This window comes from Bradysia coprophila, assembly GCF_014529535.1.
Source record: "Bradysia coprophila strain Holo2 chromosome X unlocalized genomic scaffold, BU_Bcop_v1 contig_173, whole genome shotgun sequence".
Taxonomy (NCBI): domain Eukaryota; kingdom Metazoa; phylum Arthropoda; class Insecta; order Diptera; family Sciaridae; genus Bradysia; species Bradysia coprophila.
In genome coordinates, this window is record NW_023503302.1 from 3,002,577 (window position 1) to 3,030,295 (window position 27,719).

A 27,719-nucleotide genomic window follows, 5' to 3' on the forward strand; every position below is an offset into this window, starting at 1 on the left:
TAATGTTTGAGGCTTGAACATAAGTTCCATTTAAAAGTGAGACGAAAATTGTTTTTTTTATATAGATTAGAGTCTGACAAAACTCAAAACTTATCGTTCATCAAAATAAGTGTTATAAAGTTATTTATCTACCAGGTAGGTATGAAGGCATCCCTACCGTGGTAGATACAACGTTTTCAGCAATTTCGGGCCATAATCACGCTTTCCAATGCACAATATTACCAATAATTTTCTAACCAATACATTCACATGCAAAACATGAAATTCATTTGAACGATCAAGCAACCTGCACTATATAATCACAGTTCGCCATGTGTATTATAGAGACGCCGCTTAAATAAATCAGTAGTCAATGGCTTAGTATGTATACGTCTTCACATGACGTCTCCTATGCCTGGTCTGTGCAAAGTTTTCTATTTATAAATTTTGTCTTTCTTAAAGGTACTAAGCTATGTAGCGTGCGAAAAAAATGTGAAAAAGCCCAAGTGCGAAAAAATAATCAAAAAACGCACTGTGAAATAAATACCTTCAAACGACATTAAATGGATGCGCATGGAAAAGGTGATGATTAGACTTGGAATTGCGAAAAAGTAATTTACAGAACAGATTTAGGCGGAAAGTCACAGCGAGGCAATTTGCGCGAAACTTGGACCATTAGTAGGCGGTGGCATGTGTCTCTGCGAAATGATTAGCTTTCGCATAGGGCAGGGAGGTTTAAACCAGAAAACATTGAATGCTGCTACGTAATTGATTAAACTTTTTTGCACAACTTGCTTCGTACACGTTTTTTTTGACAAGGTTGTTGCATAACTCGCCTCGACTCGATTATATATAACGAAAGCACAGTTTTAAGTTATGCTCATCACAAAACTATACTCATGTAATGATTTTGCAGCTTGCAATGAAATACACAGGATTTAGGAACGGGAATTAGGTCCCTTTTTAAATGAATGTATTTGCCATCAATTCTCCTGCCTGATGTACTTTATTATGTTGTGCTGAGCTGAATCACACAACACGACTTTCGTTAGAGTAATGATGGAATAAGATAAGTCCAAATGTAGTTTACATTAATTAAAAAACAAACGAATACGATAAATGTAGACAATGAAAAATTGCACAAACTTCCTGCTCAGAATCTACATTTTTTTCTCGCATGGATCGGACAATAGTTATAAAGTGCAATTGATATTAAAAAAAAAAAAACTTTGAAATCGCAAAACTTTTACAATTGAAATCCAACACATTTATCTATCCGTATAATGTCTTAAGCATAGAGTCTTATTTCTTATCAATCGGGTTCATCGGAAATAAAAACCAAATTGAAAAATTGCACTTTGATTTACAAACGGAAATGATTAATGTTTGAAGCTTGAAACATAAGTTTCATTTAAAAAGAGACGAAAATTGTTTTTTTTTTATATAGATTAGAGTCTGGACAAAACTCAAAACATTATCGTTCTCAAAATAAGTGTTATAATAGTTATTTATCTACCAAGGTAGGTATGAAGGCATACCTACCGTGGTAGATACAACGTTTTTCACAATTTCGGGCCATAATCACCTTTCCAATGCAAAATATTACCAAAATTTCTACCAAACATTCACATGCAAACATGAATTCATTTGAACGATCAAGCAACCTGCACTATATACACATTGCAATGTGATGTATAGAGACGCGCTAAATAAAATCAAGTAGTCAATGCTTAGTATGTACGCTTCAACAATACGTTCTCCTATCCTGGTCTGTGCAAAGTTTTTATTTATAAAATTTTGTCTTTCTTAAAGGTACTAAGCTATGTAGCGTGCGAAAAAAATGTGAAAAAGCCCAAGTGCGAAAAAAATAATCAAAAACGCACTGTGAAATAAATACCTTCAAAACGACATTAAATGGATGCATGGAAAGGTGATGATTATGGACCGGAATTGCGAAAAAGTATTATTACAGATACAGATTTAGGCGGAAAGCACACGAGCAATTTTGCGTTGATGAGATCGACAATTATGCTGCGTTTTTCATTGTAAATCGATATTCACCACAATCTAAACAATGGAAAACGTAGCATAATTGTTGATCCCATCAACGCAAAATTGCTTTTGTGTAAATTCCTGCAATTTGTAGTATGTATATTCGAGTCAAGTACAATAAACGAAAGAAAGTAAATTTAAATAAAATTTGTTTGACTTTTCCATTTTGTCGAAATATAGAAAAGTAGCTTTACGGTAAAATATTTACAATCCTCTTCTGCAACAAAATAACAAAGCCACATCAATTAATTTGATTCAATTTCGTAATAAATAAAATAAAACCTGGCGCATTATTTAAAAATTTATTTACCAAAACTTTCGCATTAAATAACTGAAGCTCGTCATAGGGATACGATAACATTAATTAATGAAAGAACTTACTATCATGATGGGTAATAAAAATGTAGAAAAAAACTTTTTCAAATAAAACCGTTTGGAGTGCATCAGCGCATTTATATGTAATATGATGTGTTAAAGATGAAAAATTAAATTGAAATTTCTTATATGCATCTTCATCAAATCCCCTCTCCATTGCAATTAATTTTGTGTACTTTAATATAGATAATTGTTTTAATGTCGACGTTGAATTTGCCAGATTGATATTCTTATTAAATGTACTTAGCGCTGACTTCTTTTACTTCCGTGTTCCGTGTCTATGTGAATCTTTTTACGTGAGTCAAGTTAATGGAAACGACAAATTACAAATAAAAGTAATGAGACACAATTCATACTTTCAGAGCAACGAAGCACAATCTGTAACGATAGAGACAGGCATTAGGCGTCGCATTCCGTCGCATCCTTCAGTATACTCAAACAGATGTTATCTGCGCCCTTTTTTCACATTTACTACTCCAAAGTTTTAGTATTTGAATTGATAGCTAATCCACTAGCTCGTGCGCGACGTTACAATTTGCTAACCGCTAAGGGACTACTAGATACCTAGCCACCTCAGCTCATGCGATAAAAAGATTTATTCCCATAAGCAAATTTTCCGGTGTAAAACGAACTTCTGGCTTAACAATGATCTTGAGACTAAGCTAATCCATTAGCTCGAAATCGGTCCCTCTGAGTGCCTTTTTTAAGGAATTTAATTTCCAAAAATTTCCAAAATTTCCAGTACGATGCAATCTGTTGTGTTTTTAGATGAAGTGACGAAAAGTGATGGAATTTGAGAATTTTTGGAAATTTATTTTCCTTAAAATAGGTCCTGGCTCCCTCATCAAGAGCCCTAAGTATTATGGTAAACGATGAATTACTCGTTTTCTATAGAATGCAGATATATGTTCACTATGTTCTGTAGCCGATTGGTGAAGAGCGTTTGTGTTAAGTATTTACTGCCGGCATAACAGGTGAAAGCTTGTTCATGTTCTGTTCCAATTGACCAGTTTTATCAAGCTGAGATCATACCAATTACATTTTCGATTTTTTTTTTACAAATTAGACATATTGAATATCGCCTTTTTGCTGCAGAACACAATCAATTATTCCATTTGTAATCGCCTGTTTTTTGCTATTGCTTTTCATCATTTTTATGTAAAAAAGTTATTTTAAATTCCCAATACAATGGAAGTATCCCATAAAATTTTCATGGATTTTAAACAAAACAAAATCGTCGGCATTGTTGATTCAACATTAATTGAGCATATTGTCAAACGAATTGAAATTGATTAAAAAAATTTAGGGTAAAATAGACACTAGCCCCGCTAGCGTATCATGTTTAGAGTAAAAATAGATCTATTTTCTGAAAATGAGCAATCATTTTATGTGGCTAGACACCTCATGAAAAACAAATTGGTTTTAGTGTAGCTAGAACATAATGTTTATCGTGTACTCTCGTGTATAATTGTCCATAATACAATTTTGTTTGTGCGGTTGTCCACAATATGCCGCATAATACATATTTTATAAAAGAAGGTCGCAAGCGGATCTTAGTAATAAAATTCTACTACTTCTTTTGTTTAATGTATGTTCAAGTGGATGTTCCACTATCGTTAAGTTCATTATTTACACATGCATTTGGCACATCACATAATATAGCACTAGACTGATGAGCTCTGTAGTCGAAGTCGTTGTTGTCGATATAGTATGACTAGTCTCTTTTAAACCAATTGTAAGCATTTAGTATTTTAGCCGAAAATCTTGAGAGAGTTATAGTGCACTCATCTAAAACAGTATCACGAAGTTGCACTTTCGTTCAATTTATATTGTCCCGTTGAAAAGGTCATAAAATTTGAATAATATTTCACAAGCGTTTCTCCGAAAATTATAAAATTTCCCAGAATAATTTCTCTTACCTGAAGGTGTTCCTATTCTCGCAAAACTCATGCTACAAAAATTACTCAAACGATTCCTACTGACATACTCAATTTTCATTTCTGTTCCGTGTCAACAATCGACCATTTTCATTTTAGCTGATATTCCGATATACATGTCAACAATTATTATTCAACGGAAAACTTTTTACTTACTGTAATGCATCTAGAGTATTTACCTCTGTGCGCACCTTAGCCGTTTCCGTTCAAAAATTCTTCTCAAACATGAGAACAAAGTTCTTTGCAAAAGTTCTCTGAAAAAACTTGGCGAAGCGAACTTTTTCGCATGACATTCAAAGACACATATTAAACTTTTGTCATGACATTTACTTATACACTCCATTAGAGATCTATATAAAAGGCTCCCTGGGACTAAATTTCTATATCCCACCAACGACAAAATTTTGACTATTCCGCGTATGTAACTTTCTGCTATATTGAGTCTCTGTTTTCTCCCTGCCATGCCATTGCTACATTATTATAATATGTATAATTCCAAGTCAAAAACGGAGTAAATTGAAAATGTTTTGTTGTTTTATTACATGCATGGAAATTTGGATGTATATGAATGAGATTACAATGAAATATTTTGTGGATTTTGGTCTGGGATTTGGATTATTTATTCAATTTACATATTAGCATTTGTGTGAATGGACCATTGGCTGGTTGACCCAGTTTAGTATGTGTGTATGGCCTTTTTTGCGTGGTTTTAAATAAGCTGATTGATGTTGACTATACAGAAATATGGTGGGGAAATTATGTAGCAAAACGTTTTATGATTATTTGTTAGTTTTGGTGGTTTGATGTTTTGTGGGTGCATTTTCGTCGTTAATTATCTTTTTTTCCGGGAGTGGGGCGGGGTGCATGTACTTGTTTGCCACTTCAAAGAAAATTAAAATATTGAACACACCATACTCATTATGGTGTTGATAATTTAAAGCTTTTGATGTGAAATTAATTTCTAAGCTCATCGAATTATAATTAACATTTTTGGAATTTGTGACTAACTGTCCGGAAATAACCATGTTTCCATTCAGATGACAATATTATGTGAAACGTTTTTAAATCATAAAATGCGTCGAGTTAAAATGGATAAAACAAATATCAATAGAGAAAGTGAAGCTATATGAAGAGGATATGTTGGAATTTTACTACCGTAAAGCATTCTGTGTTTACAATGGAATCTACAATATGTGACAATTTTGGGTAATATTTGACAAATTTTTCGTTTTTAGAATTAATTCCGCTCTGGATATGTTAAAATATCAAAGATAGTCGATGTGAATTAAAAGTTAAACGTTTTATACTACTCAAAACGTGAATTTCGACTGCGCACACGACAGACGAATCAGTCTTTCATTTCAGGACAAAGATTTGTTAAGTGGAAAGACGTTTTTCACATTCCAGGGGCTCTAGAGTGAGAAAAACTTATTAATGAAACATCCAATAGTACTGTCGAAAGGTGTTGATGGCTCGAAACTACATCTCTTATTGCAGTTAATAGATTTACTAAAGTGACTAAAACGATCGATTCCGAGTGTATCGTGATTTGAAAGCCAGTATAATCTTACATACCGAATTGAGCTGTTTTTAGTGTGAGGTTTAGTATCTGTAAACAATTCCAATGCACACGCATCAGTTCGACTTCGGACTATAGACGTGCGCGCGCAAGCTGAATTAACTGAAGAATGTACTGTGAAAAATACACTGTGAATGTTATACAGATTGTTCGAAAGCTCGTCCTATACTTGTTTTAAAATCAAGAGCAAGCTCAATCTATATCAGACTGAATACACAGCCAGTCTGTTTTGCCTTCGTTTACGTTCAAACACATCTGTCAAGCAAAACGGAGACAAAACGGAGTGAGTGTGCATTAAGCTTCAAGTATAACTGTCGTGACTTAAACATTATGGCATGTTTGCTATCTCTGAAAAGCTTGGATTTCGGATGTCTATATATATATATCTTTCTATCAGATCTCTTTCGTACGCGTGAAATATTTTAAGCGGCGAAAATTCACCGACGCGATGTAACAAAAGAACGGCCTATTTTAGGAATATATAACTTTATCTGCGATGAAATAATAGCAGTGAAAAAGTGCTATTATTTCGCCATCGGTAGATAAAATAGCGTATTCACCTCTGTCCACAGGTTTATTTAGACACTTGGGGTCTCGCCTTCGGCTCATGCAATAACTCCCCAAGTGTCTAAATAAACATGTGGACAGAGGTGAATAATCTAAATAATCAAAATGAGACCTCCTGACGAAATTTGGTACCTCGGCTCGTAGTGCAGAGATTCCTTTTTTCACGGATGATCTTGAATTGATGCATCTATTTATCGCTATCGAAAAGTTGTTATTCCACTTATGTCCCTTGGTATCACAAAAACACATAGCCCCTAAATGGTGAGTTTATTTAAACTTTTTCTGTGCAAACCTTCCATGATTTATATCTTACAATTGTGGACGTACAGAAAGCTAATTTTCCATTTTTTTTATATTTTGAATAAACTGCCTCGGATACTTTTCTAATTTGATTCGAAACAAAAACAAAACACAATCCAACATTCAAACCAACACATCAAATTGTGCACAAATTTTAATTTCATTCAGATGCGGAGAACAACATCTATAAAATATACTTAGCATGACAGCAGTAGAGGATTCAGTTTCATTATAAAAACTTTTTCATTGTTGGCCATACTAGCTAAACTGAAATACTGACGATAAAACTAGCTTTCTTTTCTGAATATAATTTGGAAAAAAATCTTCTTGCTATTAAAAGTTCTTTCATGGCGTTGTATTTAGTTTCAAAACTTCCATTTTAACCGAAACTTAGCATTTTAACAGTTCTTAGTGAATTCTCTTGTGTGAGAGTCATAAAAGTCATATAGTTTTGATAATTAATATTCGATGTTTTAACAATTGTTCGTTTGACCATATCAAGCAAAATTTGGCTTACCGTAGCACTCTAGCTTTCGTGAACTAATGTAGAATAAATTTGAAGCCTACAGTAATCAAGCCCACAATTTCGAGCCACAATCTCACTTCTCCAATTCGTTAACAATAAATATGCAAGACAAGGATGACATGATTTTAGTGGATGAAAGAGAGAGAGAGAAAATATTGGAAAAGTAAGACTGAGGTTCGAAATTGTATACAAGGGTAAATAATGCCTCTGATTCATGTTTCATTAAACACACAAGCATATGCTTACCGGAAGTTTGTTACATGGTCTAGACCACTTGTATAATCCAGTCACTGAGACCCATGTCGACGAACAAATATAAAAAAAAAGGTTTTTCATCAATAAGGGTCTGAAAAAATCAGTTTAAGTAGACTATGTAGCAAAGTACTGGCAAGCATATGCTGTTTTAAAACCCAGTGAAAAGTTTTTGTATCCGATGGATCTACGAGGTGGCAATAGAAGTAACTGCATTTGAGAAACACCCTAATTGACTTTAAATATGTAATTATCATATTTTAGTGTTCATGCTTGGAACTGATAAGTTCTATGGGCTTGCGTATTACTCAGTAATTGTAATCTTTGTTTCACATCTCGGCCAATTGCTTATCTCGGCTCATCGAACTTCACCATATATGTGGTTCCTTTGTACCAATGTGCCGACACCTTGCAGGGAAATCCGCAATTCGTCAGAACCGCTTCCACCAATCTGGCCGTGAAAGTGGCACAATTCAGGTATCCTTTATTTTTCGGCACACTGATGAATTTATTGACCAATGGTTCATTTTCGATTATGTAATACGTGCGATCGTCGTCGTCGTTGGCATGCTCCAGCTTTTCGCCTCCTTTCCGAACACACATTTCCACAGTGTTGTCTTCATGAACAGAACCATGTTTATCAATTCGGTTTCACGTTTCGAATTCTGCTCTCGTACAACATACAAGTCGATAAGCCGGGAACCCACATCCATGCCCAGTTCGTGCAGTCTGCTCAGAAGGTCTGTGTAGACTCGACTCTGACTGTATTGCAGCACTTCCGAAAAGAACAACAGAGCAATATGAATAAATTATTGTGACCTGCTGTAGAGCATGCCATATAATAACAATTTTCTTGTTTTTGTTTTTAAACATGTCGAAATCATTAAATAAACAATAGAAATTTCTACTTGAGTTTTTGTAAACATTTTTTTTATATTTTAAATTGCGTATAAATGCCACCATGACACTTGGCATGACATCTTCCCTGTCTCCTACTTTGAAAATGTGACTATCATTTTGGCTATCATTTTAAATTCTCCCCATGGTTCCACTGAAGCCGACAAAGAATGGAAGAAAAAAAAAATTGCTTAAAAACGTCGCAGCACAATACAAAATAAATGACATAAAAATTAATCCTCTTCATTCCTTTCGGATTATGTAACACAACTAACATTTTTAAGAAGAAAAAAATATAATGGAAAATGAGAAAAGTCATGGCAATAAATATACCATTTCATTTTCTTAAATTGAATTTAGATCTCTGTTGTTCTTTATGCATTTTTTATTCTATCCCGACAAAAAAAAACTCCGTACATCGTTTTGTATTATCCCTAAGAGTATCATATGCCAAAACGCTATGGCTCTATATCAGAATATATTTATCACGGACGGAAAGAAGCCAAAATATCTAGTTGAAATTATAATAAAAAGAATGCACGAGGAACGGCTGGAAATATTTTATTTAATAGCGAGTGGAAGCGTGCAGTTAGTTTCGTTGCTAGATTTTTTTGTGTTGGTTCGCTTCTCATATCACCGCTTCACGTATGAACGGCTATATAAGTACAATCTGACAACATAGGAGTGTGTACTGTAGTGACAATTATATTAATTATTTAATTAGTAAACAGAAATTATTTCTGTTTAGAAATTCAATAATTTAACGAAAAATATGTGCTAGTCGAAAGAGATTAGAACTTGGAATACAAAACGGCAGAATTGCATTTGCATTTTCATGCAGTGGGGAGACAACTGCATTTGAATATTAATTTGCATCCGATACTTCATGTATCTTTCGATTTTATTCCGGTGTACATTTTAGTTAAAACTTGTCTAGAAGTATTTAAAACTTGTGAAATCTGTCGCCTGTGTACAATTCCAACAAGTGTTCAAAATAACAGAAAACTTACTTTTTATTAAAATTTTGGTTAGTTGGAAAATTTCCTGAAGATGAGCTCGCAACATATTCAGCAAGGACTTATTTATTGTAAAACTTTTTCCATATTTTCCCATAATTATTTAATTAATTTTTAAGAGTACAGTCAGAGGTAGTGAAATTTTAGCACCAATTTGCTTCAGCTGTTTTTCAGGCGGACCAACACATACAATCAAAACTGTTTATACTTATTTATACGTTTGAAGCTGCTACCTCTTACTGTAACATTTTTGTGAAAATTTGGAATATTCGGAAAATTGTGGGATAATTTAGGAAAATAGTAGTTTCTCTATATTGCACATTTTTGAGTGCCCTATAGGCAGGCTTTCCAAGATATTTCTGAAGGAGACTCTCATTTTGTCGAAAGATCGAGAGTCGTCGCGATTCACCAGTAACGTTGAACAAACGTCTGCCCAAATCTCATAAAAACATCTCTTGCTTCGTTTAATTAATCCTTCAAAACAATCCACTGCAAAAGCCACAAAACAATGCTGACCGCATACGGTGTCACATATCACTTCGTTTACTGCACACAGCTTTTCCAACTGCTGAGTACACCACTTTCGATAACCTCGCGATATTGCATTTGACAAAACTATCTCATTAAACCTGTAAGTACAACACAGCTAGATCAAAATCTGTACGTAGAATAGTGATGACCTAATATTTCACGACCATATAACACCCAAAGTTTCCCCGAAAGTTGGCCCGTCCTGACACCAATTCTCAAAAACAATTAAATTCGAGTGATTTTGAATTGAATTCTAATTCAAGTGATGTTCAGGCATAAAACCTGACCACCACCAAAATATTTATGTAAACATGGCATTGGAAGTGTTGGAAAGACTAATATTTGTTCGTTCGGTTTTTATGTTGATTTTATTACTTTTATTTAAGAGGAAATCAATTATTTCGTGACAAGCCAGAAATGGTGAAAGAAACCAAGAATAAAAAACCCTTTTCAAAACAAATTTGATCAAAAACTTTTTTTTTCTATGGATGGGGGTGATAATAAAAAAAAGAACATAAGAGCATTACGGGTCGAGAAACATGAGGTTTCATTCGTTTAACGAAACCAAGAAAATATGAAATTTTTTTCGAATATATATTCGATCAACCATCGCTTGGAATTCTGACTAAACGTTAAATCCCGTGCTGTAAGCATATTGCGCTGAATGATTTTTGCATTTTTCTCATGGTGTAATATTATATTCCATTCAACGGTTAACAAGAAAATTTCAATATTAACATGTTCGCCTACCTGTTATATGGCATTACTTTTGCACTTTTCTGCGTGGCTCTAAAGTGATAATATTTATTACTCATAACAACTCGTTTGGATGTATATATGTATTCAGTTGATTTAGTATAAAGATGCAGTCAGATGGGTGATAACGTTTCAAATAAATATAATTTTATTACTTGAGGAAGACCGTAAAACACTTTTATGTGTTAAGAAAAGTGAGAGCTACTTTCAGTGATTACTTTTGCGTTTAACCTGTATGCTTCTCATGTATAATATCGAATTTTCTGATTACTTTCATACACCCTCTATCTTACGAATTCTATCGATAAGGCAGCGGCGAAGCTGAAACATATCCTTCCTATGCTTTGGCGGCGTAGAGAGATGATATACTGATATTCTGGATGCTAATCAAAACCTAGCAACCAAATCGCTCTGTAGCGATGTACTACAGTCAAACTGGATTGGCGTATGAGAACGTGTGTCGAAAAACATGTACATGTACACACTATACTTTTTGCTATTGACAGCTATAACGGACAAACGTTTAAATAATTCAAAAATGAATATGAAGTTGAGACGGCATTAACGCAAATATTAGTAAGTTTCGATACAAGTGCGGAAAACTATGACTTCATTTCGATACAAGTGCGGAAAACTATGACATCATTTTGATACAAGTGCGGAATGTATGTCAAATAATTGGTGTTTCCCTAGATTTTGACACTAGCAGAAGCTGTTTAAGGGACTATTTTTGGGAAAACATTTTCTTCAATTGTCCTATATTTTTAACATAATTTTTCCCAAAAAAAAACATTTTTGGGAAATTTGGAAAAATAAGAGAAATTAAAGAAAATATGTGAATATGCGTACACTGAAGTTTATTTTCCGATTCCTGTTCTCATTCGAGGAACACTCACCCAAAATTTGAATTCTCAACGTTTTTTTTTGTGGCCACATGTGAAAGCATGAAGCTCGGAGCAAAAAGCGACAGTTGCAATTCAAGAGATATTTCCCGGACGTCCCCTGTAGCGTTTAAAATTGTCAAAATTATGAAAATGAAAAATAAATCAAAAAATTATACATTTTACCGCTGATATATTTAAGACTGCATAAATCTGAACGTGACTAATATTATCTACGAGAAATTCCACATTATTTATTATGACGTTAAATCGAACCAATTTTTTTTCTTCTCTATAAAATGAAAACTTAAAAGGTAGACGCCGCATAAGAATTTTTGCTGTTTGTGTTACGGGATATAATGGGGAGTTGTGGATCCTTCCGTTGTAGTAATCGACAAAACTGAGATGCAATTTGTCATATACCCCAAAAACTGTAAATCCGAATTTAATGGATAAAACGGTTTTGTCTAAGCAATAAATAAAACAACATTATTTATGGAAGTAGTCGAGAGAAAAAACGAAGAAAAACTATATTTAAGTCGAATTTTTGACAATATTATTTCCCACATCTAGCCCCATATATACATTCAATATTTATGAAATATTGGCTTTGGTTTTAATATTTTCTCAAAATACGAGGATACGAAACGAGGTTTGAACACACACACAGTTCTTTTGGAACGTTCCCAAAGCCAAACAAACAACACTCGCCCAGTGTCTCTCTCTCAAAAATCTATATTATTTTTCTGATCAAAAACTATGTCGGGCTGTGCATAATATAACATAATATAGACTCATATTATATATGTACACATAGACACAGTGCCATGCATTTATGGCATTACAGAATAAATGCCACACTGGATTAAAATGTTACACTGAAAACTATACCATTATAATGTGGAAAAGACACCAAACCAACACAGATTTCTGTCGACTAATTTAGCGTTAATATTTCTGGCACAATGCGAAAATTTGCTTACACTCATTCCATTATCACATTAATTTATTTAAACTTGTTAATTATTTTTCGGGGGTTGGGGATTCCATATACACACCACTTTTTCGACAAAAGCACAGCAGCTACGAATAAGCAACAAAACTTTCTGAATTTATGTTTTTTGCCACTTAGTTTCTGAAGTGTTTCTATGGATTAAAATATCTATAGAAAATAGCTTCAGCGAGAGGCGATATAATAAACTCAAAAACTTTATTAGATTAGTCGTTGGAACGATTACGATGTAAAATATGTTTAATAAGGAAAGTTGGTTGTTTTTTGATTAATCTGGAATTATTTACTTTCGACGCTAATATTGGGATGCTGTATACGGATGATGCATGTGTGTATATGTATATTGTACAGTAAGGTTACCGAAAGAGCATGAGTTTAAAATTTATTCAAAACACTTGCAAAGTGTTGAGTACTCATATTCACATTTTCTACCAGACACAGTTGGTTGACTCGCAATTAAATAATGAAACGAAAATTAAACTGAGATGTGAGAAACTCTTAAACAAAATGCTTATAAGACACAGTATTAGCTTCGGTATTAGCATTAAGCTTATCTTTTACATCAATGAGGAAATGAAAAGCATCTACGAAAACATAAAGTTTTTGTGTTGAAGATTTATTAATTTCTCAAAAAGAAATTAAATTTTTCGCAATGGAATTAAGATGAAAAATATAAATTATCGACTCTATGCCGCTCGCTGGGATTTGGTTGTCAGTATCTATCTATCTATGTATACCATACATAGTAACTTTATGCTTCTTATTTCTTCTACACATTTTTTTTTTTTGCTCTGTAAATATAATAAAAGTTTCTCCATTCAATAAGATGTGGCAGCTATCCTGGGAAAATTAATTTTATGGTCATGATTTAAAGAAATAAATACAAAATAGAAGTGTAATGAATTTCTGAAACCGTCAGATATGCTTAACGATACATATAGACTGTGAATTTTGAGTTTGTTTCGTAATCATTTTATCTTGAAGCAGCAAGATGAATTATTACGTATACATCGTACCATAACGATGAAGAAAAAAACAAGGGAGCAGAAAACCAGTAATGAAGCTCCCAGCAAAATTTATATTTCTTATTAACGTATTACAGGCCGGAATGTTTCTAATAAACGAGTTATTTAAGCCATTTATAAGAGCCAATAAAAGTAAATTTAAAATACATTTGCAACCCTTTTTTTCCATGAAACAGTTTGTTCTCAGTATGAAGGGTTTTTTTTAAGTGATGTGCTTAAATTCACCTGGGCAAGATTTTGTTTTAAGAACGCTATTTCGAGAGTGTAAGAAAATACTATGTGAAAAGGAAAATGTTGGGTACTTTAACGACCTCAAGTCTCTGTTAATTCGACAACAATTTGCTCAAAGGTGGGCTTTAATACGAAATAATCAAGATCTTGATGGAAAATGGTAGTTTCGAAATTATTTAATGAAATGAATAAATTTTTACGATTGCATTACATTTTTGTAATGTCTGACGGTGTTTCCGTGATTTTGAAATTTTATAAAGTCTCAGCAACGAAAATCAATTTTCCATTTTTTAAAATAACCCTTTCTCCACCCAGATGATCTATGGAAAGAACTTCATAGGCAACACAATTCTAATCTAATCATGTTTAAACTACACGCACAGAATTTTGAAAACCGTCAGATTTTCTGTTTCTGTGTCTCACTTGAGTTTCTGATTTCTCTATAAAAAATACTTGCAAAATTCACTAAGGACGGATAGACCTCAATACAGAAAATGTGTCGGTTTTCAAATTTCCGTGAGTGCAGCAAAATCTGTTGATTTATGCAGAGATCATATTTGGGAAAACATTTCTTCCTGAGTATTCCAACGTTTTCAAATTTTTCAAAAATAGTACCCGGATTTATGTTAAGTACAACCAATTCGAAAACGTTTCGGCTCAGTACTCGCTCGAAAGTCAACGTAAAATTACGATTAAAGCTAACAGTAAGCTAACAAAAATTTTCAAAAATATATGGGCCCAGCATCTGGTATATTTAATGTTTTCACATTAATCCTCAGCGGTTCTTTTTATCTTAAGCCCAACTTTCCGTTGGTCGTCGGGTTAGCTTTAGTAAAACGAAATAACTTTAAGATAAACAACGAATGTTAATTATAGACTTTAGAGATTGCCGGCTGGAACTTGTTATCAATTTATCTTTTGAGTATTCACTGAACTCGATTTTTTTTTAGTGGAGAGGCATTACAATATGGTTGAACTGAGAAAAAGATTGCTTGAGGGCTGAGAAGCGCAATTTTACGCAAATACCTATTTTGTTTGAATTTCTCATTTTCTTCCTTTGTTTCTCTTGCTTTTTAAAATATTTTGTTCCACAGAACTAAGAAGTGATTTTTTTCCCACTTTGAAGTGAAAGAACGAGGTTTTCTCTAAACAAGACAAAAAAAAATGCTGACTGGAAATCTCACTCAATTAAAAAAAAGATCAAAGATATGAGCTAGATCTTAAGTTTATAATTTCTTCGAATAAAAATTGATTTCGTACTTAAGGCCCGTCATTGGGAAATGACAGGACAGTTTCCCGAAAATGTATGTAAAATTTTATCACAAAGATTCACCGAAAAATTTCAAAGAAACTCACCTCTTATGCTTTCCATTGTATTCGGGCATAGTCTCTTTAGGTCGCCAAGGCATATTTGAACACTAAACACTTTTTACTCGATGCAAAAACAAAAAGTTTTTTTTTGTTTTGTCACGACAAAAACACAGAAAATATTTCGACACAACTGTGACACTCCGCTATTATAAGTACTAGAATGAATGTTTGCTGTGTTCACTTCGGCGGTAAAATATTTATATTCAAAAAAGTGTCTGACACTTCAACAATGGTAGACATTTATTAAAATTGTAACCTCTCCCACTTCTTTAGTAAGCTAACAAGACTTCGCTGAGTCTAATTATGCCAACTCTTTGAATAAAAATATCGGCTGAGGTCGAATAATTCTCTGCTGAGCTTTAACAAACCTCCGCTGAGCTCTAATAATTCTCCGCTGAGCTTTGACAAACCTCTAATGAGCTCTAATAATTCTCCGCTAAGCTTCAGTAAGAGTCCGTCATACCTTAGCACGTTGTAGTAAGGCAATGAAGCTAAGCGAACACTCAATAAGCATCAGCGGATACCTAATAATTGTTGCTATGATTTAATAAGACTCCACTTAGCTTTGGCAGATCTCCGCTGAGTGTCCGATTCGCTCCATTAGGCCTTCCTGCAACTTGCTTAGACCTACCGGACACTTCCTGAAGCCTAGCGGAGAATTATTAGAGCTCAGCGGAGGTTTGTTAAAGCTCAGCGAAGAATTATTAGAGCTCAGCGGAGAATTATTAGAACTCAGCCGATATTTTTATTCAAAGAGGTGGCATAATTAGACTTTGCGAAGTCTTCTTAGCTTACTAAAGAGGAACGAACATTTATTTCCGCTCAGCGCAGTCTTACGAGAGGCTAAATTTTTAATAAATGCTCTCCCATCGTTGAAAGAATGTCCGCTGAGCTCTCGTAAAGCTTTAAAAAATGGTCGATGAGCATTATTAAATGTATACGCTACCCTTTGTCAACTGTTTCATGATTTTTATAATATGTCCGACACTTTTTTGAATGAAAATATTTTACCGCCGAAGTGAACACAGCAAACATTCATTCTAGTCCTTGTAGTAGCGGAGTGTCACAGTTGTGTCGAAATATTTTCTGTGTTTTTGTCGCGACAAAACAAAAAAAAATTTTGTTTTTGCATCGAGTAAAAAAGTGTTTTCGTGTTCAAATATGCCTTGGCGACCTAAAGAGACTATGCCCGAATACAATGGAAAGCATACGAGGTGAGTTCCTTTGAATTTTTTCGGTGAATTTTTGTGATACAATTTTCTATACATTTTCGGGAAACTGTCCTGTCATTTCCCAATGACGGGCCTTAAGCCCACAATTTGCAATTATATTTCGGCTGCTAGGAATCTCGCGCCGCGTCATTCACAATAATTGAAAAATGACACATTTTGTATAAGGAAAATGTCACTTGGGGGGTTATTGTGAATGAATGAATGAATGAATCCAGAGCGGAATTTTTAATGACCACGGCTAATAAGACTCAACATTGCACAGGCGGGTGAGCCAGCATAATTATCATGTTAGTTAATAGAAGTGTTCTAAGGTTTCCGCACACATTCTTCTAATTCATTAACATTAACATGCACTTGATAGTATGAGCCCACAAGGAGTTCATCGATTGTGCTCGCATTCTCGTTAAATTTGTAAATATTTTGGGAACGTTTAATACTGGGAATTTCGGTCCGATCCATAATCACGATTATAAGAAAGAAATTCTTTATTTAGTCATAATTTAGATCCATTAAACATCCTCCAAACCATTTAATTGACCAAAAATACAGCGTATAATCTAAGCACATTTCATATTCATTGCTCCCCTAATTTAGCGAATGGAACGTAACTTCCCTTTTGTATTCAACATTCAACGGCATACACAAGAACGCACATTTAAACTCCCATAACGGTGAAGAATGATGCGAACAAAAAACCTTAATACTTTTTTGGGTCTTTAAATAATAGACATTTACCACCGCAAAACACTTACCTTTTTAGTAACTAGCTATGTAAGAAAAGCATTTAGGTTCACATAAAACCCCACGAAAACTAAGAACATAAAGTCTCGTTTATGCTTCAGTACTAAAAAGAATCATGTTTCTGTTACGAACTAGAGTTATTAAGGTAATGAAACTCAAAAATTCCTTATACGTAAAATTTTGATAAATATTTTCTTTCTATAAAAAAGAACGAGGACGAACAAAATAATGTCTTAATATTCAACCTAGATGAAAACGGACACATTCTCTTTTTTGGGGATAGCATTACGAGTATAAATCTTGAACTTGAGCTGGAGTATGTGTGTGTGTGTTGCGGATCTTGTATTTGAAGGCTCTCCAATGATTTATTTATTTCGTTAACCGTTATTAAGGAACTAAAACACTTTCACGTAAGTGGTAAACCGGAAATACGTTCTATACCCAAAAACAATACTTGACTTGGAACAATTTATAAACAAACAAAACACTCAAAAAAGAAAAGAAGAAGGGAAAAAATGTACGAAAATATTTACGCTGATAACTCACACCCTACTCGAATGTATATATATTTTCTATAAAGCCTGGTGTGTTCAAGTGAATGTGAAAGTCTCAATGGTCGGTTTCTTGATAATAGTCGGTGATTTACTAACTTCATTTAGGATTTTATATGTTTCATAGGGAGATGAGACTCTCTTTTTTTATTGTTCTAACTTCCCATGGTTACTAAAAGCCAGGAAAAAAAAACGAAATTCAAGCGAATAAAAAATATTGTTAAATAACACGTTATTCTGCGGTAAAATTAATATTTATGTTTGTAATAATAGCTAATTGGTAGACAAATGCCCTCAGAGACATATAATATTATATTATGGCTTTTGTGCGACTGAAGTATGTTTGTTTGTTTTTATTTTGTGTGTTGTCTGTTGAGGATATTAAGGATATATTTATGTTTTCAAAATAAGCACCAAAAAGATATATATGTGCATTTTCATTTTTATAGATGGCATAGCAATAGAAACACTGTGGGAAAAAGAGGATTTTTCATTCCATTAAAGTCTGTATATCAGATGCATAAAAATGTAAATTGAAACGAGGCTACTGAATCGAACCTTTCCCACCCCTAACTAATACTTCTCTTTCCGACTGACAATGACTAACCTACTGATTTTCGAAAACATTTTCCTCTGAAAATTATTGATAGTTGTGATAAGAAATGGATCCTACGAACCGCCGGAAGGAATGTACGAAGGAATGACTATAAATAAACCTTAGTTAAAACCGGGTGTTCGAAGGAAAAAAATGTGACTGTGAAGAGGAAGTCTATGAGATACATACCAGATGTATGAAATTCACACTACGTAGTCAGTCATCAGCAAATACGACAAAAATAAGCGATAGTCTTTGTCTGATCCTTCTCTTGTTACATCGGCGCTTATTAATTCAGCGTATTGATGCTACGAGCAGTGGTATGTTATTGATATTCTTGCAGATGAAAAATAAACTGAAACTGGTGCGGGTTTGACTAGGCCTGTAAGGGCGGCGAGCGGTCCGACGTAATGTGAGTGAACCGTATAATAATCTTCTCGTTCAACAACACAAAACTGGTCTTGGGTTAAATTTTAGAATATTTATTGGCACAAAAATAACACACTATTGATACGCTATTGATAACAAGGGTTATGCTTACTTATGTAATCTTACTTATATCGTCACACAGTGAATTTGGTCACTTCTTATTATAGTTTAATTAAAATTTTTAACGGCGAATATAATTTCTAATTTTTTCAATCACACAATTTCGGTATTTTGAGGGAATTATTTGTATTATTTGGATTAATTTAAAACATATTTGGATTATGCAAAATTTTTCTTCAATTATTAATCGCCAAATATTAGTTTTCAATGCAAACATAATTCTGGCATTAACAATTCATTAATTATTCGGTTTTCTGATATACTAGGTCCCACCTGTTGGGTGGGTCAGATCCCTTGACTGCTTGTCTGCGCTTCTTTTAGTACTTTTAGTACTTTTATTGGCAATGATTTATTGATTTATTTCAATGAAATTTAATTTTGTATGTTGATGGCCACAAAAACGCATTTAGAAGAAGAACTACTAGAACGGTCTAATAAATCTCTCAATATGATTTAATTCTGTTTCGGCGATTCTGCAGAGTATTTTTAGGAAGTTAAACTGGAGTAAAATGGGAATAAAGATAAATGGAGAGTACCTAAGCAATCTCCGCTTCGCTGATGACATTGGCTCAGCTTATGCTACAACAGTTAAGTGAAGAGGCAAGCAAAGTTGGCCTCAAGATGAACTTATCGAATTCTGTTTAGTTTCACTGAAAATCTTCGAAATTTTGTATAATATAAAATGTCCCGGTAAAAAATGGCGTATGTTTTCAATAAAATTTAAACTCGTGTGAACTTCACACTCTTTAATTTTGGTTCTGTTTATTCGGTTTTGTTTACAAGGCAAAATCAAATAACAAGACTCCAGATCGTTTTAACAAAGAGTAGAAAATGCTTCTTTTGTGAACCACTCCCAGATGGTTGAACCGATACCACCCATTTTCACAAGGTTCTGAAAAAACAGGTTAAGACACTTTTGAGTTGATCACTAAGGCGGTGACACACAGATGCTTTTTGTTGAAACTCATTATACAGATCGTTCGAAATGTCAACCTGATAAATTTTTTTTTTCTTCAAGTTGACATTTCAAACAAACTGATAATGTGTTCAACAAAATGTATCTATTTGTCAAAATGACACATATTTTCAATGAAACTTAAACTCGTGTGATTTGCGCAAACTTCACACTCGTTAATTTTTGTTCTATTTATTTTGTCTTTTGAAATAGATGCAAAAATTCTGTTAGCAACATCAGCTTGTTCGTTAGACCAACATAATCTATCTTAGAACCTCAGGAATTAATTCCATTCTCCACCAAACACTTTTTTTTAAATCGGTTGAGAGTTACTCCAGTTGTCGTGTTAACAAAAAGCAGAAAAAGCTTCTTTCGAGAACTAATCCCAGATGGTTGAACCGATGCCACCCATTTTCGAACTTGACCTGAGGATTTCAATACTTTGTTGATTAAAAAAAAAGTTTTTGAAAATCGGTTGAACTTTGCTCCAGTTATCGTGTTAACAAAGAGCAGAAAAGGCTTCTTTCGAGAACTACTACCAGATGGTTGAACCGATACCGTCCATTTTCGAACTTGACCTGAGGATTTCAATACTTCGTCGACAATTTTTTTTTTTGAAACTCGATTGAGATTTACTCAAGTTATCGTGTTAACGGGCACAAAATTTTAACATTTAACGTTTTTTCATCACATTTGCATACATTTTTAATCATAGTGAACGTGTTACGTACAGTGTATTTTCGTTTGTAAACCCATGACTTACAGTCCAGGGAATTAATGTCATGTGAGATCGAATTTAAATATGACTTATTGCAATCTTTAAATATTTATTATAAAGTACTTTATATTCAATTTGTTTAATATCATCCCCATATATAAATTTTAATTCCAAGAATTATTTTAGTGCACACGTTAAAATATTACATATATGAACCTTTATACTTTCTTTCGTCATCGCAAAATATGGTTGCGGAATTTCACAACTTTAACTTTCTTTACATATTTTCCACAAATAATTCAATTTGGAAAATTTGTTCCAAGTATTCTATTTATGAAAATTCACTGAAACACACGCGACGAGACCCACAGAATAACTAACCTTGATTTGGAATTTTCTCTAGTATTTATCCCAGTTTCCAGACTGCCCAAACAATAAATTTCTTCCCTAATAGGAATAGACTATTTTGAATCGTTTTTTGGAACAAATATTGACTTTTATTTGTTGTTGTACAGACAGAGTAATTTCCTTTTTTTTTTGAAAGGCGAATCGTTTCTTTCCTCTGTTTATCGTTTTTGGCTTTTCATTATCGTTTCTTGCCTCTCTTTATCGTTTCTTTTGTCCTGTTATTGCATAGGGTGGACAATGCACAACCCTGACATGTGCACTTTGCATATGCGAAGTGCATGACATAGAATTGATATGATTTGGCTTTATTAATTTTTACGATTTTGCCCAATAACCGTATTGATGATTTTTCTGAAATATTTTATACGATTCATGATTCGTTATGGTTTTGAAATTATTGTATTATTGCTCAGTGCAATAATGAGAATGAATGATTATTATTGCTGGGGAAACTGATAGTGACTTCAGTCTCTACAGGCCAGAAAACGTTTTCGGGTAAAAGTCAAATTTCAATATTCTAGCTAGATATTGAGTCGGTTGACCAGCTGTAACGATTGCAAAACTATGATGATGAAGCTGATGGTGATATAGATGTTCAATGAGTGGAGTTGTGCGTGCGTGGATAATTAGTTTAATCTCGTCTAATTAATACATAAAAATCTTATGTCGGTACGTTACAGAGCATAGTGTTAAAACGACCAACGAAAACTAAACACTTCGAAAGTAAGGTACACAGGATTGACTAACATTTTGCATGACAAAATTCCCCTTGGAAATTTTGATATTGTGTTGGTATACAATAAAATTTGTCAAGAGAAAATGTTCAAGACGTCCATGGTTCCACATTTCTTAGTACGCTGGGGACTCATTTTTACAAATTTTTTCACAATTTCGCAGTTTCTTTTGTTTATATAAATCATTTTCTTTCCAAAATCCGATAGCAATTTCTTCTATTTTTGAGTGTGGAAGTCCATGTTAAATGTTTGTTTTATAGCTTCGTATAACAAGAATTATAGGTGGAGGACACTGGACGATTCACGGTGATCCAACGTAAAGAATTTTTTCTCTGGAATATGATGTCATGTCGTGTTAGAGGTCTTTGCGAAAGCTATGTCAGTCGTAGAAATAGCGAAAATCTTCTCTCAACGTCAAGACAAAATCTTCGTTAGAATCAAATATTCGAGACTATCACTATTTATAAATCTTTCTTTTTATGCAATGAAGTAGCATTTTTATGCGCTGGCAACTGCTTATCTTGTTATTGGCGTCTTTCTCGTGCATAACGTTTTTCTCGGGAGCAAGTGTTTTTAGATGTCTTAGATACTTTTAGATGCTCTCACCTGGCAAGTTAGTAAGTTAGTGTTGTTATGCGCACACAACGTTTTTAACACTGGCGGCTCTTTTTTTACTAAAGCTGAATTACTAAATTTCATAACTCAAGGTGGAGCACTGAAAACTTTACATGGACACAGGGCAATAACGTATACGACACTAAATTTACAATCTCGTTCGACGCGACAATATTAACGACCGAATTCGTGTAACGTTTGATTAGAACTGACTCGACCATTAATTAACAATTATAGAATTTCCGAAAAGTGGAACTTTAATTTGGGAAATTTAACAAAAGCTATAAATCGACCACAGTGAAAAATCAGTATTTGCTGAAATTTTAGATCAGGCCAGGTAATTTTAGAAAACAAACCTGACCTCTATCCTGTCAGGTGAGGTTTCAGGTAACCTGAAATTTTTATAATTTTCAGTTAAACCTCTCAGCTTTCAGATTAAGTTAGACCTAATCACTATAATCAAGTTTCAGGTAAAATTAGGTCAGGTCAAAATTGATCGAATCAGGTTCAGGTCAAAACAGATTTAGGTATTTTCAATTCAGAATTAGGTAAACCTGAGGGAGTTGGGATCATATTCCCCTTGTGAATAATTCCTGTGTCAGGAATCTACCAGTATTTTTTTCCCTCCTAATTGACGAAATTTAACAACCAGCGATGGCGATGGGAAATCAAGGTTTTTCTCATCGTCGTAAAAATAAAACCCTTGCACAGTGGTCTACCTTTTTTAGTAATTAAAATACCCATGACCGACTCATTCAGCCAATTTACTACTCGTCGTTAACTGGCGAATCGTATGTAATAGTGCAATATCCAAGTCCCAATACAAACCGTAAAACGGCAGATTTTCTTGAAGCGAGTCATAATAAAATTTCGTTGGAAATGCTATTTGTCATACGCAGTTACATTACTTCATTTTATAAATGTTTCTCTTTTTGGTTTCTTCTGATGCTTTTTTTCCCCTATATAAAACATCAACGTAAAACGAATGAAGGAGAACATACAAATGTATTCTCGACAAAAAGCAACATCATACACACCGTTAATTTGATTCGGTCATAGTAGAAATATCAAAGTCACATGACGCAAAAATGTATTATAAGTGTGTATACCGAGAAGAAACCATTTATTTTGGCAAATCCTAAATCTGTGCATAACATCCATAAATGAATGTAGTAGGAGTATTACATAATAATATCTAGATATGTATGTATGTTATGGTTGTGAAAAGTAATAATATAGCAACATATAATTTCGATACAGGCCATAAAATAATATATATAAATTACACGACAGGAGAACCATGAATCGCGTGAAGTTATTCTTTTCGTCTGGGCTGGGCCTGTGTATAACAACGCATATAGCAACAACATCAAAATAAAAAAGAACGTACACAGATAGCTTAAATGATGGGTTCCCGAAAAATTATTACAATAGCTTTTTGTATTTTGTGTGTTTTGGGGATATTTTTTGTCAAATTGGCACAAATGGACTAGAAAGTTATTGATTTATGATGCAAATATTTTCCGAAAGAAGATTATTTATATATTGAGTTATTCTTTTTTACTCTGAATGAAGGTGATTTTTCATTGATTTTCTTTGATTTTGTTGCATACGTACCCACGGTGATGATGGAGTAGCGTCGTACTTCATCGACTTATTTACTAACGCTGAAATTTTGTTTTACTGTCTATAACTGCCGAGACCCTGTTCTCAGATATTAGCTGCTAATGATTTATCTGCTTGAATATTGATTCGTTAAAGGAACTGCAGCATCAGTCGGAGGATAATGAGGAAAACACCGACTTGACCTATTTAGTTTCGTTGAACAGTACCAATGAAACCCCAATTTCAAACATTTCACAGTTGAATGAAATTTTTGATTTGTTCTGTTTTCTGATGCTTATATGCGATCTACCATCCTTTCTCAATTTTGTGGTTTTCATTCTCATAGCGCTGTATGGTTGATAAGGTTAAACATTTTCTTGATGTTTTTCTCTATGAACCTGACTGCCGCATAATAATGGGCTGAAACTGTTTCTAATCAATACATAAGTTTTGCTTGTCTGAGTTGATAAATTAAGGTTGTTTTTTTCTGCTATGATATAGCTTGAATGTGTATATATGCTTTGACCGAAAATGGTGTTTTTATTCAAGCATTCCAGCATCGCGTGTTCTCGATATCACATGATGCTACACCATGTCCAGTTGGTAATGAAAAAGGTGCTTTCTGAATCTCTGTGACAAGTTTTATTGGGTGATTTGTTCGGTTGGTTTGATGGTTTATTATAGAAAAACTTTCAATTTGTTGATATTGACTTTTTCATGGACATAATTGGAGGTGGTTGAAATTGAAAAATTATTTTTTTGACATGTTGTTAGTGGGGATGAATGATCTAGCAATTATTGTGGCATTTGTCAAATTTATGCTGCTGAGCTGTGAGGAGAAGTGGGAAATGTTTCTCTTAAAATTAACCGGTGGTGAGCTGTGTCTGTTTTACTGAACGAGTCGAAGAATGTGTCGGAGAGTCCGCATTCATCGTATCGAAGCTGATGGCAATCTAAGAGGTCATTCAAATAGTGCACACGACAAAAACTAAAATTTTTTAAGATCACCTCCCCCTTGTCTCCCATTTTTTTAAGTTAAAATGTATGGCAGCACAAGTTTGTCTAACCATCCCTTTCCCCTAAAAAAATGCACTCTTTTTGAATAGGCCCTAAACTATCAAATCTAACATACACAAATAGTGCATAATCACGGTATCATCCCGGGAGGTATCATCCCAACGGTTGCATACGAATCCGACGTTTAACTCAGAAGGTGAAAATTTGTATATAAACAAAACGGGAAGTTTAACGATTTCGTACCTCCCGGGAAGAAAACATTATATTCCAAAAACAAACAGTGACAACATCGTCAACGGCTGAATTGATTTTTCAAAAAATACTAAAGTCTGCACAGTGTGCAGCAATGTTCATTTTTGATAAACTCTGAATTTACACAAGTTGATTTTGCCTTGGTGACAGAAAATGATGAAAACGTTAAAAACTTTTCACGGATATGCACAGTCGATAATTTAACTCGTCATGCTCAAATAGAATAATACAAATTACCGAAAATTTTTGTCATAATCTCTTTGGCTACAAGAATCCATCTCTAATTTCGATGTCCTGTGTTAGACGTTCCTTTCAAACCATAACATTAGCAAAGTTTGTGCGCTCTATGTAACGTCCACCACACTATGAAGCTCACAATTCGAACAATAGAATAATATTGCCCCCATATCATGACGAACGCAATGTTATTAAATGGAACAAATTTGATATCTGATAGTATCGGGTTCAGGTTTTCATTAAAGCGACTCTTCTTCTTCTTCTTTCCTGCTCCACTCCACCCATCCATTAATTCACCAAATGAATATGTAAATGATTTTAAACAGAACTAATTAAAATGTTATCTTTTTCAATGCGTTGCAATAAAATTTCAAATAAAAATGGGGTTTTAAAAATGTTGAAATGCCTAAACGCGTGCTAATTGTTTTCTATAATTTTTCTTTTTTTTTTCTTCCGTCTTCCGTTTTAGTGCCTCGATTAAGAAATTAAAACGAAGACGAAGAAGACGACGAAAAAAAACTCCAAATACGCTGTTCCGCACTCTATATCCGAGCCTATTAACATATTTTAAGCTTTTTAATTTCCCTTCAAATTATATCCCATTTTCTTATCTTATCTCCCATTATGTATACCCCCCGAAAAAACGTTGGGAACAAAATCTTCCCTGACATTTATATTTTTATTTCATTTAAAATTATCTCCATTTCTTGTGATTTGGTGTGTAATACGAATGGTTATACACATTGTCTTTTTCTACGTAAAAACGAAAGAATCAGACAATATAAACGTAAAATTCCACGACATATTTTACATAATTTTCCAAAAATGCTGTTTGGTGTATGTGTGTGTTTTATACGTTTCAAAGTCATTCTGGGAATATTTCTTAATTCTCACAAAAATTTTGCTAACATTCACGAGTTCATTCTACTATTGTACCCTCCACTTCCATAGAAATGTAATTTTTTCCACCTGGATCTTTTCCACTTTTTGTTCTCTCCACTGAGCAGTAAACTGCTCTCAACAGAAGAGATACAAGAATTGGCAACGACACTTTTAGTCTTGAGTCTGAACCCCGAACATAAATTAAATGAAATTTGATATGTTTATACTGGTTGCGTTAATTGAATTAAACTGTGAAATTCTAATCTAATTTGCTATTGTTGAACGTTCAGTTTCCGTTGCTCTTACATAGGAAAAGTTATTGCCGGTAACTAGTTTTTGATATTGTCTAACTCAGACAGTTCTTTACTTTCTCGGTTCCAGATTTTGAATAATTTTCTTTTGATACAAGGTCACCAGTTGGACATTTTTTTGCTGTATCTATCTGTAATGAAAGGACATTGTGATGTAAGAATATGCAACTAGCGATGAAATAACATCTATCTACTAGCAGGCGTTAAAGAGCTGTTTTTCTTCTGTTTCTGTTTGCGGTTGCACATGATGTGCACATCTTCCATTAGCATATAGAATTAAGTATACAAAACTGCTTCTAAACTATAATCATTGGTTCGGGCTACAAACTTGCATGTATTACCTCTCATTATTATTGTTTTTCTGAACAGAAAATCCAGTTCTATCATCTCCAATGCTATGCGTAATGTGTAAACGTGCACAACAAAATTGCAGTAGGAATTAAAACAGAAATAAGTATGATGCACGAGTTATCTTTCACATCATTGTGAATAAGCACGAACAAAGTAGGTATTTTCAAAATATTATTTTGTGACAGTCAGTGTATCAAATTTCGGATTTTTCATATGTGAAAGTAATTGTGTATGAAGCCAAAACATGTATCAGGGCTGAGCTGATACCGATTCTTACGTTTCTTGGCTTTATGACTTTTTCAGTTGTTTTAAATGCCTTTCATTTCCATCCATCTTAAGCCAAACATATCAAATCAGATCAGTCTAAACAAGGCTATAGAGTTCTACAATTCGTTGGGTATGAATATCATGAGAGAAATTATCAACTTTGCTTTTATTTGCTTGAAAAACTTTTATAAAATTCAGGTAAAAAGGAAACTTTTATGCAAAATATGCGTATAATAATAGTAGAGACTTCTGCTTATATGATCATTATTTTACAACTAAAGTTTGCTAAGTGATGCTTCACTTAATCACTATGCTTCTAGTTATTTTTTTTTCTTGGAAATAGTTTTTAAAAATGTATTCTCATGCTTGATAGTCAGGGCCCCAAGCTATGTCAAAATGTTACTTTAGACAA

The 27,719-nt window shown here is 33.6% G+C and overlaps 1 protein-coding gene and 1 pseudogene across 1 annotated transcript in view; one reads left to right on the top strand and one right to left on the bottom strand.

Annotated features, from left to right (window-relative positions):
* LOC119068193 overlaps positions 1-27,719 on the top strand; it is a 132,951-nt gene that overhangs the window by 15,616 nt on the left and 89,616 nt on the right. The gene's annotated exons all lie outside the window — the stretch shown is intronic.
* LOC119068363 lies at positions 7,910-8,367 on the bottom strand (annotated as a pseudogene).